This window comes from Panulirus ornatus, chromosome 13 (genome assembly GCF_036320965.1).
Source record: "Panulirus ornatus isolate Po-2019 chromosome 13, ASM3632096v1, whole genome shotgun sequence".
Taxonomy (NCBI): Eukaryota; Metazoa; Arthropoda; class Malacostraca; order Decapoda; family Palinuridae; genus Panulirus; species Panulirus ornatus.
This window is the reverse complement of record NC_092236.1, coordinates 15032258-15048034: the sequence shown is the minus strand read 5'-3', so window position 1 is coordinate 15048034 and position 15777 is coordinate 15032258. Positions and strand designations below refer to the sequence as shown.

The 15777-nt window shown below is 43.6% G+C and overlaps 1 long non-coding RNA gene across 2 annotated transcripts; it reads right to left on the bottom strand.

Moving 5' to 3' along the window:
• Nucleotides 1-1092: 1092 nt before the first annotated feature.
• On the bottom strand, nucleotides 1093-13415 carry LOC139752784 (uncharacterized). Of its 2 annotated transcripts, none has more exons than XR_011713586.1 (3): nucleotides 13256-13407; nucleotides 2446-2641; nucleotides 1093-2031 (listed from the first exon to the last, which is right to left on the bottom strand). It is a non-coding gene; the product is annotated as an uncharacterized lncRNA (long non-coding RNA). The 2 variants fall into 2 exon arrangements; XR_011713585.1 differs by having other exon boundaries at nucleotides 1094-2031; nucleotides 13314-13415.
• Nucleotides 13416-15777: the final 2362 nt, after the last annotated feature.

The window sequence follows — 15777 nt, the reverse complement described above, 5'->3', positions numbered from 1 at the left end:
GTATTTTAACCACTATACACCCAACCCCTCCTTCCTATGTCTGCATTTCTATCATGTCTCTGTATATGTAGATTTTAGGATACTAGTAATATCCTCCAGCATATATACTAGTCACAAACCATAAACCACAAAGTCCTCTGTTATCTGTCCTTCCGATGAACCCTGACAAATTTTTGCAGTAATATGAACCATATATATAAATATATATATATATATATATATATATATATATATATATATATATATATATATATATATATATATATATATATATATATACATATATACCTTACATGGTGAACAAGGATCAAAGCCAAACAAAGAGTCGATAGCGCTGTGATAATCACTTCTGGGTAGAGTTTAGTGGGAGGGGAAAAGCAGCTATCAGACATAATGGAGCGGGAGGGAATCTATATATAAGCCTGAGTGTCATATTGTACCGTGCCTGGCTCGCTCGCCGGTTAAATTGGTGCCGAGTAATCAGGTAGAGTAATAGGGAAAGTTAAGAGGAGAGGAGGAGTGTTCAGACTGAGGATTGAAGGCAGGTAGAAATAAGAGCAAAAAGGATGGAAGGCTTTTATGAGAGAGAGAGAGAGAGAGAGAGAGAGAGAGAGAGAGAGAGAGAGAGAGAGAGAGAGAGAGAGAGAGAGAGAGAGAGAGAGAGAGAGAGAGAGAGAGAGAGAGAGAGAGAGATCTATGCTGCATTTCAAAAGGAAGTTCCTCCCTCCTCCCTCACGTCTAGACTCTGTTTAGCAGGCAATGTTCAGCAGACAGCTCAGGAAGGTAGGAAGATTCATTTAGGGTGAGACAGGAGGAATTACGTTTGAGTAATATGTTAAGAGCCTAGAGCTCATGCCTGTACGTGTGTGTTGAGTATATGTGCCCAAATGAATGTATACTTTTTTGTATGTGTGTTTGTGTGTGTGTGTGTGTGTGTGTAGGTCTATGTACTATCCATATACCAGTTACTATGGACAACTGAATGAAAAGACGTTTTACTCTGTTGAAAAGGAAGATAATCAGATAAAATAAACCTGATTAAGGCATTAATATCTCTTATAAAATACTCACAGTCTGTTATCCAAAGAGAAAGGAAGAAGAGGACATGGATCACGATGGGAAAGTTCTCTCTCAACAGTCAGAATAATCAAGCTTTCACCTAAACTGTTCCAAGACGATAGATGCAAAGTGTTATAAAAGTTTCACAGGCTAAAAATAAGACGAGAAAGGAAGACATACTTTACTTTCTGCTGAGGTACAAGAGGTCAATGAGCAATATATCTTCTGTTAGCAAGCAGACCACAGAAGCAGTAACAAAAGGTGCAAACAAAAGAAAAATTGGTGGATTTATAATCTAAGGAAATCATCCTTGCTCTTTACAGTTTAATGGCGGGTCTCCATGTTGAATCCTGTGTTCAGTGTTGGTCTCCATTCATTAGAAAATACAGACAGTACTGAGACAGTAAAGTACCGAACTGAGAAATAATTTGTATGAGAGTTTTTACTAAACGACTTAAATCTAAACAGCTTTTGAAAGAGAAAGTTAAGGGTCTGATTTAAGACAAGGATTCCAACTTATCAAAGGTCTTCAGTAATCTCGATCCGACAAGCTCCTAAAGGCTTGATTCGTCTGACTTCACGTGAAATGGAGGCAAACGCACGGGAGACGCTTTACCTCGAATGAGGGGAGGTATTTTTTCCCTCACCAGGATTTCTGACTTATGGAATAATTTGCCACTTAGAGTAGTTTGACGCGATTACCGTGGCTACGTTCGAGAACAGACTTCGTACATATGTCGCTTTAAGTCTCTAACGGACATAATTTTCTCCGCCTCAGTTCCATGAAACGTTTGGACGTTCTTCTCATTTCCAGCTCCTACCGCACTCATATGTGAGTTTCCGATATCCTCCACAGTCACAAGCAGCCCCGTAAGGACCCAGTGGTCTGTCGCTGCTGTTTGAAGTCCTGTGATGGTCTGTTTGCCGCTGTCCCTTGAGGGAAGTCAGTGAGCATGACAGACGTGCAAATAGCTGTATGTGAGAATGTATATTCTCGGGTTACATTGCAATGATGTAAGGACTCTGCGTATCAGTATAATGATCCATTGTGTACTCGTTTATACATTTATCATTACTAGTTATTGTTATTGCAACTGTTATTGATATTATTATTATTATCATTATTATCAATATTATCATCATTATCATTATTATTATTATTATTATTATTATTATTGTCATTATTAGTATTATTATTATTACTATTATTATTATTATTATTATTGTCATTATTAGTATCATTATTATTATTATTATTATTATTATTATTATTATTATTATTATTATTATCATTATTATTTTTTGTTATTATTATCATTATTATCATTATTACTATTTTTGTTATCATTAGTCATTATCATCAGCATATAAGACACCAGGACTCACTTTTACGGGGCATCTGCAGTTCTGACGCTGCGCTGCAGTCGTGAAACTGGGAAGTGAAGGACTCCTTCGTGGCGAAAAGTTCCTCGACGCGACGGTGGTTTCCTTCGTTTTTACTAACGATCTCACAGCCTTGCCAATGGCGACTTTTCACTCGCGGTGTAGCCATACGCAGGCAGGGTCCGGTAACACCAAAGAGCTGAATGGAACGTACGTATAAACCTGAGTGTCACACGTTATAGTGTGCCTGACTCGCTCGCAGATTAGATAGGAAAGCGCGCTGAGCTGGTGGCTTGAGTAATCAGGTTGAGTAGGGAATGTAGAGCAGCGGGGAGGGAGGCAGGAGGAGGAGGAGGAGGAGGAGGAGGAGGAGGAGGAGGAGGAGGAGGAGGAGGAGAGGAGGAGGAGGAGGAGGCAGGAATGATGGGGGTGAAGGGTAGAGGGAATAAGAAGGAGGAGATAGGGAGAGGGAAAAGTAGGGATGGAAGAGGGGAAGTATCCACATGTAGTATATAGAGACGTTAATGAACAGAAGGAGGGAGAAAATGGGGAAGAGGAGGAGGAGGAGAATGGAGGAAGGAGAACGAATACGGGGAGGAAAGGACTGAAATAAAGGTACGAGCACGAAGAAGGTAGGGATGAGGATAGGAAAGAGAAAAAAAAGGACAAAACGAGAGAGAGAGAGATAGATAGATAGAGAGAGAGAGAGAGAGAGAGAGAGAGAGAGAGAGAGAGAGAGAGAGAGAGAGAGAGAGAGAGAGAATAACACCATAGACAAAGACGTGGGACAGATCATGCGACAGAAGACGGAGGAGCTTGGGCAAAATGGATGGGACAAGATGCCGTCGTAATCCTCACCCAGAGGGAGAACATGCATCTTGTCCCTGGGACCAAAACGTGAGGACGTGGTAACAACTGCGACACATTTTTGGAGAGAGAGAGAGTGAGAGAGAGAGAGAGAGAGAGAGAGAGAGAGAGAGAGAGAGAGAGAGAGAGAGAGAGAGAGAGAGAGAGAGAGAGAGAGAGAGAGAGAGTCCAGAGAAAGAGGACATGGAGACAGTGTAGGCTTGAAGGTGTTCGCCTCTTTTACCTGCTGTTTCATTAGGCACAAATTTGGGGATTCAAATTGAGGTGCGCAACGGTGAGCTTAATGGGGGAAAACAAGACAATTAGAGCGCTGTTAATTTTCACGTGACGAGCTGCGTCTGTCGGCTCGCCTGTCCCCTTTTCACTTGGATTATATAATTCACCATCCCAAGTCAATACAGATACCAAATACTGTTCACTGCTGCGGCTTATATACTCGTATATTCAAACTTCGTCTGGATCGGCTTCAGACTCGTGTAACAAATACAATGATCATGAAATTCAGCGAGAACGAGGCGATGATTACTTCGTGATGAGAATTTGAATTCGGGATGAGAATCTCGAGTGTGTGTGTGCAGACAGAACAACAAACCTTCGGGGGCCCATGATTAACAAGGGGAGAAGGTAAGCGTCGTCTTACTCTTCAGTAATGACAAGTTTTCACTCGCTTGTCTTACCTGTAAATGTGGAGACCTTTACCCTAGCATCCTTAGGCCAACTGTCGAGAACGACAGTTGGAGTCAGTGCACTTACGAGTGTATGTATTCAAGTAGTGTTGTGGTAGAAGTGTGCATCTTTATGAAGCATTGTTGTGGTGGATCAAGGTATGGTTGATGAGGGCCTTCGTATGTCAGTACGAGGTATTGTTAAGGTAGACCTGCGTATGCCTGTATGTATAAGGTCTTGCTGAGGTGCACCTACCAATGCCTGTGTGAAAGGCATGGCCTGTGAGTGAGGGTGTGTATGTCAAACGTTGTGTAGCCTTCTAGAGAGCCATGTAGCCGAAATTACTGTATATTGACGTGTGAGCTATTTCTATAGCCACGTTAGAATGTGTACAAAAGACACACGTTCATGTTTGTGTCCATGTAACTGTAAGGATAATGGACTTCTTACATAACGTTATATTAGGTGTACGAATCCATAATCCATTTATTTGTCTATACAATAATGTCGTGCTTCATGTATATATAAACAACAACAGTATGCATACACTCAGGTATTCATCCTAAGAACACCCCAAGGGTGGTGTAGAATCTGTATGCTTCTCCATACATGTATGGATCGAGAGCTTACACATCTGTGCATTCCTGGATCTCGCCGTCATTCCTGTATGCTTAGTGTGCATATGGTAGACCTGCTGTGTTCATGCACGCACTGGCTACAGTTTGTGTCTCCAGAACAAGGTAGGAACGGTGTGCTGGGGTTGGGGGGGGTCACCTCCAGCAAGCTACATCTCATAATATATCGAAAGACAAATGGTCTCTCGTTATTATAAGGCAGCCTTGTCCACGGAAGGGAGGAGTTAATTAACAAAAAGCCTGAAGGGTATTAGTCAGTGTGAGGGTAGGAGGGTAATTAGGGAGGTAGGTAGAGGGGGTAAGTGGTAGTTCCTTCCTAACCAAAACACCTGACTGGGTAGCCGTGGTCTCTTTTAACCAGAACATTTGTTTATGTATTTAGGTTCCCTGCCGTCACTGCTCTCGAGGTAGGGAATCAAGCACTCAGCAAACGCTTCCTTCGGTACTACCCGACTCTTTATTTACTTTTGGCTGACGTCTCTGAGCATGAGAAAAAAATGAGCCGTCGCTGTCATATAATTAGTTCTCAATGTTAGGACGACAGTTTCGTCTACTGGTTTCTTTTTTTCAAGCTTTTCTCTGTCATGACTGCAAGCAGAGGTCTGCTTTAAGGCCAGCACTACGAATGTGAGGCAGGGTATTGTGATTTACGGGAAAATGTTCTTCTGTATTACCAAAAACAGTTGAGAAAAGTCTGGATATTATCCCTCAGAGAGGTTTTGATACTTCTCACTTTCAGCAGCGAACAATTCAAAACACTCATGCTCAAAAATGTTTATCGAAACATCCTAAACACATGAAATGAGCGCATTAGTAAGATAAACTGCTATTCTAAAAGCCACGTATTAACGCCAAACAGAAACCTTCCAACTAACACCTCTGTAGAAGCATTAACGGGAGGGGGGGGGGAAGCGACCATCAGACATAATGAAGCGGGAGGGAATGTGAGTGAGTGTGAGTATCACCCGGTGTGCCTGACTCGCTCGCTCCAGGGCTAAACATGGAAGCGAACTAGGTTGGTGGCTGAATAATCAGGTAGAGTAGATAGAGGTAGCAGGATGGAGGAGGAAGAGGAGGGTAGCAATCTCGTTGATGATTAACACAAGATGAGAGGGATAGTGTGGGATGGGAAGACAGGCGTGAGAAAAAAGAAAACGGATGGTATCACGAGTGAGTGTAAAGACAGGAGGATGAGGCCGATGGAAGGACAGAAATGTATAAGAGAGAAAAGTTGTTGACGAGAGAGAGAGAGAGAGAGAGAGAGAGAGAGAGAGAGAGAGAGAGAGAGAGAGAGAGAGAGAGAGAGAGAGAGAGAGAGAGAGGAGAAAAAAGTGGGAGAGAGTATTCGGATGTTGAGGAAACGCTGTTTGGAGGAAATAGCTGCGTCAGGTCGCTATGTGGAGGACAAATCCGGAGAAAACAATTGAGACTGAGGGCAAGACACGAGAACCAAAACACCAGGAACAAAATTCTGGGAAAGAGTCTTAAGAGAATACACGGAGACAAAACTACGAAATGGCGGACATCAAGGGTAAAACTCTACCAACAGTAAACCATGAAGAACAGAACTGGAAGAACAGAACACCAAAGGCATAACACGAGGAGAAAACAGCGAGACAAAAGCGTACGACGAGATCACCATTGACAGAACACTAAGGAACAAAACACCAAGAATAGAACACCAAGGACAAGAGTGCTAGGATAAAATATAAACCATGGGACAAAACTCTAAGAACAGAACAGCAAGAAGAGAACTCTAAGAACAAATCATCAAGGGCAAAACACCTAAGTAGTCAAGGTAGACGAAAGTCATTTCAGTTCAGCGTGTGAATGTCACAGACCAGTGTAAGTGAAAGAGTTTACCGCGTCCTAAACTTGTACTACAGGTGGGTCTTGCAAGTTACGTCACTGGAAGGATTTGATTCTTCTTGTGGTCACACTACTGAAGGATTCTCTCAGTCGTGAGACGCTCTAAAGGAGGATAAAACTCCTCAGCGACAGTCATTTCTATGTAACAAACAGTGGGTATATTACCTCATTAGACACAGCTTCGCACCATGTGCAAAATCCATCCTAGCATTCTTAAGTAAGTCTAGAATCTTGCAGTAGACCTACTATCTTCCAGCAGGCCTAATGGGATCTTCCAGCAGGCCTTGCATCTTCCAGTAGGCCTAATGGGATCTTCCAGCTGGCCTTGCATCTCCCAGAAGACTGTGTACCTCATAGAATCGCTCAGCCAACCAATCATACCTCAAGAACCCGGCATCCTCTGATCAGGCCCATCATTATATATAGTAGGTTCAGCACCTTTTCAAAGCCTTAGCATTTTCCTACGGATCCAGCAACTCTCTCTACACACCCAACATCTCTCAACAGTCCCGACATCTCTCAAAGGGTTCAACATCTCTCATGATGCTCAGTGTCTCCAAACTGGCGCAGAGTCCTCGTGTCTCACTACGATTCGACAGCCGTGCCATTTTTTTTTTTAACGTCTCCGGAATCTCTTAGTAGACCTAGCATCTCTCAACGGGCATCCTAGAACACGTCCAGCATCCTCCAGGTGTAGTCCTTCAAGACTACGACTGTTTACCTTTCCCTCATCTTATCATAGTCCCACTGTCTTTACTGTATGCAATTTTTTTTTTCCAACATATCTTTATCTTGTTTTGTAAGTACCTCGTGATATGCATTATACCCTCCAAAAAGCCCAGCGTCTCTCAACAAGCTTCTAACATCCTTTAACAGTTTCAAAATTTCCTCGAAACGAAAAAAAGAAGAAAAAATTGTCTCTGAGTTTCCTACGCATCTGCATTACTCAACAGGCTTTTGAATTTGAGCGACGAGACGACCACCACTCGCCTGGCCTAACACGGGTCTTGGTCCGAGGTGATCACTTACCTCTTGTGCCTTAGTCACACTGCCAGTGGGAAGTGGCCGTTGAGCTTAGCTTTATGAAGGGGATAATAGAGTGGATGGTGGAAGGAGGTGGTGGAGCAGGAACGATGGGACAAGTGACGGACTAGAAGACAGATAGGGAAAGGAACTGGGGAGGTGACTGGAAGGGGAGGAATATGGAGTTGAAAGTGGGAATGTGGTAGGAAGGGTGGAAGAGGGATGAAGTGGAAGGGGTGGTAAAGTGCTTAAATGAAGAAAAGTTTAGTATAGGCGTAGGGACTGCTGTGGGGGACAGGGAGATAGCACTAGTTTGGTGGGAGTGGAGTGGAGTTAATGCAGAGGAAGGTGCATGGACTCAGTGTGGAGGGAGTGGCATGGAGGCTAGCTTGAAGGAGGCGGAGGGTGAAGGTTGATGCAGAAGTTCGTGGAGGATGACATGGATGGGAGGGAGTGAAGATTAGTGTGAAGGGAGAGCGGCGAAAATTGGTATGGGTGTTAATTTGCAGAGAAGGGCTTGAAAATTAGTGCAGACGGTGGGAATGAGAAGGTTCGTGTCGAGGGAGAGGAGTGGAGGCTAGGGTGGAGGGGTTAGGTCGGAGGGAAGCTACTCAGAGATGAGTTCCTGTTTTACACTCCCACTCGTCCTTCGCTAGAGCCTTAAGCCACCAGAGAATTTGGGGTGTGGTAGCACTCTCATACCTTCACGCTACCTTGTGATGGGGCAGCGGAGCAAGGAGGGAGGAAAGGGAAGATGCAAAGCAGACGGTAGCGAGACAGATGAGGGGAGAGGCAAAGCAGAGGGGAGAGGCAGACCTGACGGGAAAGGAGGGAAAGGGAATAGGCATAGCAGAAGGAGAGGGGGGGGGGGAAATGAGAGCAGAGTGGAAAGGAGAGGAGGACACGGTAGAGGAAGAGCAAAAGGGGGAGGGAGGAAAGGAAAAGCGGATGAAAGAGGGTGAAGGAGAGAGATGATAAAAAACTTTGATCCATTCATCATAGGTACTTCACCCTCAGCATACATTCTTTGATCACAACGATCGGTTTTTTTTGCAGTATTCACGAGAGCAACTCACTCTGCCCATGAGATTAATTCACTGAACTAGAGGAGTAGTGGCAACGCACTCGAATCATCATCATTTCGCAAAAGCGTAATTTCATTGTTGATGAACAACCTCACCGCTAAAAATTCAGATCGTAGTAAAAAGACGAACAATTCACGGCGCATTTGATATCCAATAAGCATAATGAAGAACCATCTTTTAGAAGGTAATGCGTTCTACTTCTACTCATTCATCATGCTCAAGAGTTTACATCATCGTAATCTATGGGATTATCTTATGATTTTAAGGGATCTTGTGCTTCAAGCCCCAAGAGTGTGAATCGTCGTAGACCAGAGGGAGAATCTTTGTGTTCTAGGGGATAATCTATCATTCTTAAGGATAAGAAGACGTAATTGCGTAGCGGCTGATTCATCATTCTCAAGAGGTTACATACATCGTTGCATAAGACCAAACGCGTATATGCTTGAAGGTTAAATCACTGGTCCAAGAGAACGTCATGAGCAAAAGACCTACAAGCACATTCTCATTACTAAAACCTTATAAACCCTCTTGAGTTTCCCTTTAATACGTTTCCTTCTTCCTCTCTCTCTCTCTCTCTCTCTCTCTCTCTCTCTCTCTCCTTCATCCCACCTTCTCATCTTGCTCTTTAGGTCTCTAATATGGATATCATACTGGTCAACGGATATCATCCGATCCAGTAAGTGAGTGGAATGATAGATGACCTTCACCAAACAGCATCAGTACACGGATGATGAAGCGGTCCAGAGCATACATTAAGAGCAGTGAATGAAAGGCTGCTTGTGATATGAGGTTCATCGCCAGCGCAAGGTGAAATCAAGAGGTTATAATCAATTCAGAATCACAAAGGTTATCGAAGGGAAGTTGAAATCTACAGCCGAGGGAAAAGAAAGTGAAAGATATTCATCTACACTTGCCTCAGGATCCCTTTTCCAGGAGGTGCTGTGGCTCCAAGGCTGAGGTACTTCCAAAAGCAGGAAAATGATTTATACTCCTTTGGTGAGTGAGGTTCTCGGACGAGATTGTAGCCCCAGTAATACGGCTTCGCCAAAGAGGACTGACTTTTCACGCGTCGTAATCTCATACGAGAACACCAGAATCAGGTATATGATAATATATGCATGGCAACATAATGATGAAGCTGATGGTGTACTTAGACTTAAATGAGCTCCAGTTAGAGAAAGAGAATAATTAAGACTAAGACAATACCTTGGAATTTATCAAAAAATATAGAAATTATCAAATACATCACATCTCAGCAGCAAGATGTCGAGACTTTTCAATGCAATTATTCATTTTACATATTCACATCCACTGAAAATATTCATATGTGACTCTCCCTCTTTAAGTGCTGCAAGCATCATCAGAATCACTCATCGTGCACTTGATATTAATCACGTCAACTGGTGAGGAAAAAGCTATTGTGATCCTCTGTCCTCTGTGGCTAACGTGATCAGCTCATTTACTCTGTGCGGGAAAGGGTCCTCGAACCTATATCCAAAGGGAATCACATGATCGGAGGATTTAATCCCACGTGGAAAAGAGGAATCTTGAACTTCCATGGAACTGCATGATCAGAGTCTTTCTCCCTTGTGGACAACATGATCAAATTCCTTAATCTATACAGACGGCATATGATCAGTCTGAAACCCACCAGACCGCATGATCATGTGGTCCTCATGGTATGTCTTCATTCCGCATGGACAAGAGGAATAAACCCACTTCAAGAAACACAGACGAACGTGACACGGTAACGACAACACATGGCAGAATTCTGTAGGTCGACTACCAAAACTACAGACTACACAGGTGTTCCCAATGATACAAAGTCTCCGAGAGTTACAGATACGTTGCTACAGCACTAGATACGTACAGGTTATGACGGGTACAAACTTTGTTATGATACTGGCTGAAATAGAAACAACACACAGATGACACAGGTCTGTGTCAACCACTGGGCAGAAGGAGGCGTGGGCGGAGGTGGAGGTTGCAGGTCCTCCTGACGGTAAAGAGGAACACGGCAACAATAGAACGGGGTCACTAGGCCGCTCGGCTCTCCTGTGCATTGTCTTCCGCCCGGCGCCTACTGCAGTTTTACCTTTCAGAAAACAAAGATCCATTAAATCCTATCTCTAGCTCTGTCTTCTTCACTAGCTATGGCTTAGGCTTCCAATGTCTCTCTCTTTGTTTCTCTGTCTGTCTGTCTGTCTTTTTGGTTGTCTGTATGTTTTGTCTGTCTGTCTATCTGACTGTCTCCTCTCAGCTCCTGGGCCTTGGAGAAACTTGGTTACTCGCTGCATCATACCCTCTCAGCCTCACTGCTACGTTCTCGTCCAGCGTCTTTTTATTTTTCTTACCAGAGTAACGGTACACGTATCGCTGATGTTGTGCGTTTATAACTTGCCATTTTTATCTCATTTTTTTTTTCTTTTTTCACGTCTAGTGTTGAAAGGCTTTACTGCGCGGGGAGGGGGAAAAAATATAGTGCGTGCATACAATTTCCAATGGAGATATAGTGGTGGAGAGAGAGAGAGAGAGAGAGAGAGAGAGAGAGAGAGAGAGAGAGAGAGAGAGAGAGAGAGAGAGAGAGAGAGAGGAAAATATCACAGATATCGTAGATTCGCTTCAACGTATCACAAATTGATCTGAGAAACTTCTTCACCCTTAAAGTGTTAGATTTTCAACAGCTTCGCTTAGTCTGAGGTGAATATATTAATAGAAAAACGGGAAGAAGATATGAGAAAAGTTCCTCTCCACTTGGCAGCCCCATTACCTCCACCCACCGTCCCATCCACCCACCCACCCACACACACACACACACACTTGACTCAGGTTGGTATAACTTCCTACTAACGAACTCAATCACAAACACTTACGGTCACTAATCCCTGGAAGGCTTAGACCTCAATCTTTCATCTGTCATATAAAGCTCCACTGAACTTTCAGTATGGACAGGAGCAACCATCAGGTAGTAATGAATCCTTCCTGGCGTTTCTCAATGGAGTTCTTTGATAACTGATGTGAATATTAGGATCTAGTACTCTATGGTGCGTAACCAAGAGGATTTCTTCTTTTTTAAAAGGGGGTCAGTTTATCAGTCCGTATATACTATTCGTAAATCTCCTTCTTGAACACGTGATTCAAGAGTTTCTACTCACATCCTGCACAGACATCGTACTCAAAGTATATACAAAAATAGACACTATCTCACAGGAGAGAAAAGAAAAAAAAATAGGAATCATATTATTCTCTCGAAAACGTGGAAGCAGAGCGTAGAGTACGGTGGCTTGCATAACAGCTAATCTTAAAATGACTTTTATCAGTGAAGCCACGAGTCACTGGGGCTATGGGAACGCCCAGCGTAGGTCTAACTCAACCCCAGAAGTTCCCCAACACAAATGTCACACGATGTAGGCAATCAGCGAGATGGTTGAAAGACTTAGCCTTTGTGTATTCATTTCGTTCCCTCTCACCAGAGGGCATCCTACGAAGGCTTTTAACATGGATAGTGAGTGTGACTACTTGTGTTTTCAGTGCGACCTTATTAGAGACCGATTGATACTTTTATTTCATATAGAAAAGATTTTTTACTAAGTGGTCATTTGGGTACACATAACGTTCTCTAACCACCTATCCGCTCTAGTCATGGCCACACACACACACACACACACACACACACACCTTGTGTTTTAACACTATAAAAATGTAGCTGAATTCATAAAAAAAAAAGACGCGTATAGTTTTACACTAGTCTGTCATAATCCTGGATATAAAGATAAGCAGTTATTACTCTCGAAGTAGACACAACTACGCAGTCTTAAGCCTGTGTGTGTGTGTATGTGTGTGTGTGTGTGTGTGTGTGTGTGTGTGTGTGTGTGTGTCGGAACTGAAGGGATCAAGAAGGGAAAACTGAGGAAGAGATGGAGCGACGGGGGTGAACGATGCTTTTCTATCCTCAGCGATCTTCCATGGCCGGATCGTGATCGTGAGTTACAAACGTGAACATGATTTTAATCTTCACGTGACGGAGGAACTTATCGTTATTTCTCCATATATTTCACGAGATCATAAAGTGCACAATGAACCCGTGATGGTAAGACTGACCGAAGACCCCGAGCGAGGAGCAGGGAGAACACGAACACACGTCTTCATGGCTGGTCTTTGGAAGGCACCCGCGAACGCAGTCATGTACTGTCTAGTTAAGCACATGCCACACTCCTTATCACTGTCTCTTAGCATGGGATCCCACGCCACTTGCGCACGTGTCTCGTAGGGAGATATTCCAATCGTACTTTCTCCTTCTGCTACCTTCTCTTCGTATAGTGGAAACTTTGACCTACCTCTTATAAAATGTTGTATTTACGTCGCCAGAACGAAATAATCTACAAGGGACGTGTATCGAAGTGTGTGTGTGTGTGTGTGTGTGCGTGTGTGTGTGTGTGTGTGTAATCAGCACAATATGGGAGAGAATTTTACACTCATGATGCCCAATCCCTTGAGATATCTTGACCAATGTCTTAATTTTGTCATCAGCTCGTAAAATGTGTTACTGAATGTTGAGTGTAATTTAAAGGCAATGTGGTCTTGTCCACCTCCAGCTGGTTGCTGGAGGCGTCTGAGGGAGGTGAGCACCCTGGGTGTGAGTTACCCCCCGACCGCCTCCTTCCTCACTGTGGTGGCTGCCTCGGGTGATGCTCCCGGGACCCCTGCCTCTGCGACTGGCACCCACCGTGTCGCTGGTGGCGCTAATGGCACAGGTGATTCCCAGACTCAGGTGTTCGCCTCCGCTTCCTCTCCCACGCCACTTCAGGGAGGAGGGAGCGGGGGGTGGTCTGTAGGCCATTCGGACCCAATGGTGTGTGTTTATATCATTTCCTCGGTCAGGAGTTTTTCTCAATTATCAGTTACTTATCGCCAAATAAGCCGATAAATTCAAGGGATGGAATATAAGAAAATAAGAACTTCAAAAGTAAAAGATTTTGGAGAGACGCAGGAAAAAAAATTATATGGAGGTAGTGAAATATGGTGGTATTTAAGGGAAGAGAAAGACTTCAGAGACAAGGCATGGACATAAAGGTGGAAAGGATCACCGACAAAGAAAAGAACAAAGGTAGGATACAGAGCAGTACAGAACAGAAGTAGGAGGGGAAACAGATTCATCACTACAGGAATGGACCAAATATAAGACAAATGGAAACGGGTTTACAGAGCAAAGAGGGGAAAAAACGAAGGAGAGAAGTTTAGAAATTTCTGGCCGAAGTTTTTGAAATACCAAGAGTCAATACGTAAGACTCTCATGAATGTCTATGGGAAAACTACATATACAGTATGGCAGATGAGAGACAATGTAACTAGACGACTAATGTTGATAAATATCGGACAACAGACCGAGATTCTTCAAATTGCCTTACAGAGGTAACATCAAGAAAAGAAAGCGGAGGTCTAGTAAAATTGAGAGCGACCTTCCCTTCTGTGGGATGGGCTAACCTACCACATGTTTCCGAGAGGAAGGGACAAAATGGCACTTGCTTTGTGGCAGAGGAAAAATTGACGAGCAAGCACAGGCTTAAGCTTGGGAGCACAGTCCATTAGAAAGAGAGGAGAGACGTCATCACCAGTGAGTATGCTTTTACTAGAAGAGGAGGGAGCGCTCCTTCCACTATGGCATGGAGGATATAAGAAGGGTCATAAGGTGAGTGTCAAGGTTAAATGTGGAGAAGAGGGAACGTCGGGAAAGTCTAAAGAAGTATGAATAGAAAAGAGAGAGCAAACAGTATGGCTTTCGGCTTTGTAATATATATATATATATATATACTTCTTGTAAAATATGACATCATATTCCCATGCACTTTGTCAAATACGTTCTAGAAATACTGTAACTGAAGGTGAACCATGAGCGTATCATTGTCAAATTAGAGCGTGAGAAATACTATTGGTATTGCAGAGAAACATACGTAGATAGGTGGACAGTGGACACTAAGTGCTTGGTACAGGAACACCTCCCTGAGGCCCCAAACACATGCATCACATAACCTCCATCTACGCAGTTCTCAGGTGACAAACTTAGGCAGTTGGGAATTAAAGGCTTGAAAGTGCATAAGCGTCCGATTTTCCTCCTCGGTTACCTATAAAATAAACTTGGGAAAGAATAAAAAGAGAGCATATCACTGTGCATGGTGAATATACTTCAACGTTCGCTTGCTGATGACAACGGCTTTGCTTGGTACACCTACAGTCAGACAGCACGCGACCGGGTAAGAAATGCTCACACGAAACATGGCCTTGGATAAGATAGGGAATCCCAGTGCACTTTGTGGCCTTGAATGGTGTCAAGATGCAAGATAAAGGCGTGGGAAGTGGTTTTCCCACCCAGCTTGCCTCGCTGTAGGAGGGACCCCTGATTACAGCGTTCAGGGACGGGCAGCCCCCCATGATAAGCACCCGGGTCTTGGGTGCTGCCTTCAAACTTAGAGTAAAGATTCTAACTATGTGGGGAATCTTGGGCCCTTAACGTTGGACCGTACGTGCTAGAGAGAGAGAGAGAGAGAGAGAGAGAGAGAGAGAGAGAGAGAGAGAGAGAGAGAGAGAGAGAGAGAGAGAGAGAGAGAGAGAGTGTCATAGGCAAAGGAAATTCATCGGTAGATACGTCGCGCATTCTGGCGATCTGCGTTTTAGCTCGTCGCCTAAAGGCGTCTGGGAGTTAGAACGCATCAGTAGCGGAGCAAAACACATTGTCAACAGTGTACATGTTCGGGTTCGGACCTTCACACAAGGGTCACAGACTTTAAGCAGGAGTTACTTCCAAAGTGGAGGCGTGATGATGACCAATAGACCCAACATATATGTCAGTTATACAAAGATACAGAACTTTTATATCATTTCTGCTTTCTGCTCAGTCTCTGAATTCGATATCGGAGGAAAGCCACTCATGCGAGAGATTTTTATACCTTGGATTGCTATCTTTACAAACTGGAGATCCGAATAAGTGAGGATGATTACTCAGACATTAGTGACTTTAATGAACAGTCTGCAAACAATGTTCAGATATGAGAGGCAAAAAGAGACAAGAAAGGAAGCAAAAAAGAAAAAAAAATGACTGTCAATGAATTCAGTGAGTGTGAAAAAAGAAGGTGTATAGAAGTATTTCATTTTTTTTCTCATTGATGAACTAGTCAGAGAGGCTGCGCCTGGAT